The sequence below is a fragment of the Triticum urartu genome, chromosome 7 (genome assembly GCF_003073215.2).
Source record: "Triticum urartu cultivar G1812 chromosome 7, Tu2.1, whole genome shotgun sequence".
Lineage (NCBI taxonomy): Eukaryota > Viridiplantae > Streptophyta > Magnoliopsida > Poales > Poaceae > Triticum > Triticum urartu.
In genome coordinates this window covers 611,291,697-611,295,918 of record NC_053028.1, presented here as the reverse complement: position 1 = coordinate 611,295,918, position 4,222 = coordinate 611,291,697, and positions in this window count along the sequence as shown.

Genomic DNA, 4,222 nt, shown 5'->3' with positions numbered 1-4,222 from the left:
TCCAAGAGAACCAGTCAGAATGACTGAAGTGATGCCTAACCAAAACCTATGTCTTCGAGTGAAGACTATGAGAGCGAATCTTGTCTAGAGTCGGACAAGTCAGCTTTGCTTGTAGCCCAAGTAAAGTTGCCGTGTGAGTTTGAAATCTGACTGTTGGAACACGTGTCAGTTCCTTAGTGACCCAGGGTCATTTCGGACAAATCAGGTCGGGTTGCCAAGTGGCTATAAATAGCCCACCCCCTACAACCATAAACGGTTGGCTGCTCAGATTGAGAGTACGGCTTTTGTCGTTTGAGAGCAACCCACCTCGAAGCCTTTGAGAGAGAATTCCTTGCGAGGATAAAGCCCTAACCACCCAGAGCCAAAGAGAATTGGGCATCACTTAAGTCTTCTTGTCTGTGTGATCTGAAGACTTATTACACTTGAGGACTGTGCATCCTCCAGCCGGTTAGGCGTCGCGTTCTGAGCATCCAAGAGACATTGTGGATTGCCGGTGAACGAAGTCTGTGAAGGTTTGGGAGTCTACCTTGAAGACTTACCAGAGTGATTGGGCGAGGTCTGTGTGACCTTAGCTCAAGGGGAATACGGTGAGGACTGGGTGTCCTGAGCTGCGTGTTCAGGATTGGGTGTCCGGGACTGTGTGTCCTAAGGTTTAAATACCTAGCCGCCCCAACCAGACGTACAGTTGTCACAGCAACTGGAACTGGTCCAACAAATCATTGTCTTCAACGAGTCACTGGTTTCATCTTCCCTTCCCTTTACTTACTGTTACTCCTTGTGAAGTCATTGTATGTTTGCACTATCTTTTGTCTTCATTGAGTGACTGCGTGTTCTGTCTGGCTTCACAATATCTTCCTACCTGATCCTTACTGCATTGCTGCTATTAGTCATTGTGCTTTCACTCTATTGAATACTTGACTATGGCTTGCCTAGTGTAGTCTACCTTCCGCTGCAGGGTATTAGGTTTATTTCTATCGTTTGTCTTCATAACTCCCACGTTTTGAAGACTTTCATAAAAATCACCTATTCACCCCCCCTCTAGTCGATATAACGCACTTTCACAACACTTGTGTGAATTTAAAATATTACCTTCTGTTTGGCTGTTTATCCAATCTGAGAGATGGCTAGTCCTCGGCTTCTGCCCCCATGCCACGAGTGCTGGGGTGTTCGGGATAAACTTGAGCACTCTTGTTTCCATGTTTGGGTCCTTCGAGGGAGGTGCTCAGCACAACGAACAAGGCAACTGGACTAATAATGCTTTATCACTCTCACTTAGCCATAGAATTCTATAATTTTAAATTTCGGCGAAGCCCCTGGTATTCGGAAGGCCGAATTCGGGGCGCGATACACGCCTTTAAGCCGGACAGGGCCGGCCCCTTGCTCTAAGCGGCATAAGTCTTTAGGGACTCGAAAACCTCGCCGAGCAGCGACCAGTCTCTCGCCTTATCATGACAGTCAGTTTTAGCTTTCTCTACTGAGGTGCTTTAGCCCAGCAGAACCGGGGCACAATCGCAGTTGTTCTCCTAGCGCTACCTTAGCCGATAGAGCGGAACGTAAGGTACCAAAACATAGGAGCCGGGCAAACCCAACATTTGACCAAAGACATGATTCGGAGCTGATGCATATAATGCTATAAGTTCGGGGTGCCACACTTGTGAAAGTGTTCGGACTTTTCACACCATATTGTGGGTACGTAAGCCCCTGGTGTATTGGTCGTACCAAAGTGTACGGTTGCAAGGCATAATTAATGAACACACACATATATATAACAAAAATGCAATAATAGTCGTAATGTTATGCATTGTTTATTCAAAAAGGTGCGTCTCAAGCAGAATGATACAGATGGTGCGATAAGCAAAGAGTAGGACTATGTCCCTTCCAAGAGCAAGCTGAGGAATAGTATTAAATTAAATATTCCGCTCGTTATTGTAATCTACCTGGGAATTCCGTGGTGTGACGTAGCTTTCTGCCTCCTTGGTTGCTGCATCATGTGTTCGACAATAGTAGTGGCGGGCAGGGTTTCCAGAGAGTAAGGTCCTGCAAAAGAGAAAAATAACCAAACGGGAAGCCCCTAGTGCGGTTTAAGCCGCGTCTTGGGGCATGCTGCAGTTGTGCCCCCCTCCCCACCTGTGCCCATGGTATTTTTAATGCGTAATTGTGTACGCGTGGCACGAGTTTCGCCGTTTGGCTGGGACTGGGGGGGCGCATTGCTACGCGAGCTCAGATCGCGCCAGGCAGTCTAGTTGCCGATTGCTCCAAGCGCGCTTGAAGGTGTCCGGGTCTTGAAACGCCGAACTGGTGGATTGCCTTGAGAGGCTGCTTTGCGCTTCTGCTGTGAGGGCCGTGGTGTGCTCCTCCGTTCGGAGAGAGCGCTCTGTGTTTCCATTTACTGTAATAACCCTGCGAGGTCCTGGCATCTTGAGCTTGAGGTATGCATAATGCGGTACCGCATTGAATCTTGCAAATGCGGTTCGCCCGAGCAGTGCATGATAACCACTGCGGAACGGGACTATATCGAAGATTAACTCTTCGCTTCGGAAGTTATCCGGGGATCCGAAGACCACTTCCAGTGTAATTGAGCCTGTGCAATGGGCCTCTACGCCTGGAATGACGCCCTTAAAGGTTGTTTTTGTGGGTTTGATCCTTGAGGGGTCTATACCCATTTTGCGCATTGTGTCCTGATAAAGCAGGTTCAGGCTACTGCCGCCATCCATAAGGACTCGAGTGAGGTGAAATCTGTCAATGATTGGGTCCAGAACCAGTGCGGCGAATCCGCCATGACGGATACTAGTGGGATGGTCCCTGCGATGGAAAGTGATCGGATAGGAGGACCATGGGTTGAACTTTGGGGTGACTGGCTCCAATGCATATACATCCCTGAGCGCACGCTTCCGCTCCCTCTTGGAGATGTGGGTTGCGTATATCATGTTCACCGTCCGCACTTGTGGGGGAAACCTCTTCTGTCCTCCGGTGTGTGGCTGCCAGGGCTCCTCCTCGTCACCGCTATGTGGCCCCTTGTCCTTGTTTTCGGCAATTAACTTGCCGGCCTGCTTGAACACCCAACAATCCCTGTTGGTGTGATTGGCTGGCTTTTTTGGGGTGTCGTGTATTTGACACGAGCGATCGAGTATACGGTCCAAGCTGGACGGACCCGGCGTACTTTGTTTGAATGGCTTTTTCCGCTGACCGGGTTTAGAGCCTTTGAATCCGGCATTGACTGTCGTATCCTTGGTATTCTCGCTGTTAATGCGGCGCTTATGTTTGTTGCGACGTGACCTGCTATTGCCGTCCTTGGTATCCGAAGTACCATGGTTCTTTGATATGTTATTACTGCGAGCCAGCCAGCTGTCTTCTCCCGCACAAAAGCGAGTCATGAGTGTCGTGAGGGCTGCCATAGATTTCGGCTTTTCCTGACCAAGGTGCTGGGCTAGCCATTCGTCGCGGATGTTGTGTTTGAAAGCCGCTAGGGCTTCTACAACCGGACAGTCGACGATTTGATTTTTCTTTGTTAGGAACCGAATCCAGAATTGCCTGGCCGATTCTTCTGGCTGTTGAATTATGTGGCTCAAGTCATCGGCATCTGGTGGCCGCACATAAGTGCCCTGAAAGTTGTCGAGGAATGCGGCTTCCAGATCTTCCCAACAGCTAATGGACTCTGCTGGCAAGTTGTTAAGCCAATGCCGTGCTGGTCCCTTGAGCTTTAGTGGGAGGTATTTGATGGCGTGTAAGTCATCACCGCGGGCCATGTGGATGTGGAGGAGGAAATCCTCGATCCATACCGCGGGATCTGTTGTGTCGTTGTATGATTCAATATTCACAGGTTTGAAACCTTCTGGGATTTGATGATCCATTACTTCGTATGTGAAGCATAAGGGGTGTGCGGTGCCTCTGTATTGGGCTATATCGCGACGCAGCTCGAATGGGTCTTGCCCGCTGTGTTCGGCCCGACCGGACTTACTTTTACTGTATCCGGCGTGACGTTTATCGTCTCGCATAGTGGCGCGCCCTCGTGATCCATAGATCGATCTTGCATACTTCGCTTTGTCCTCCAATATGTCTCACAGGTCTGGCGTATCTCCCCATGCCTTTTTATTTGAATGGCGTCGGGGTGCAGGCTGAGTTTTTTGCTGGAATGCCTCTCTATCGCAGCCACGAGGTGGCCGATCAGCCGCGTCATACGCTTCTTCCTCCAGTCGGGGTAGCAACCTGCATTTTGGGTAAC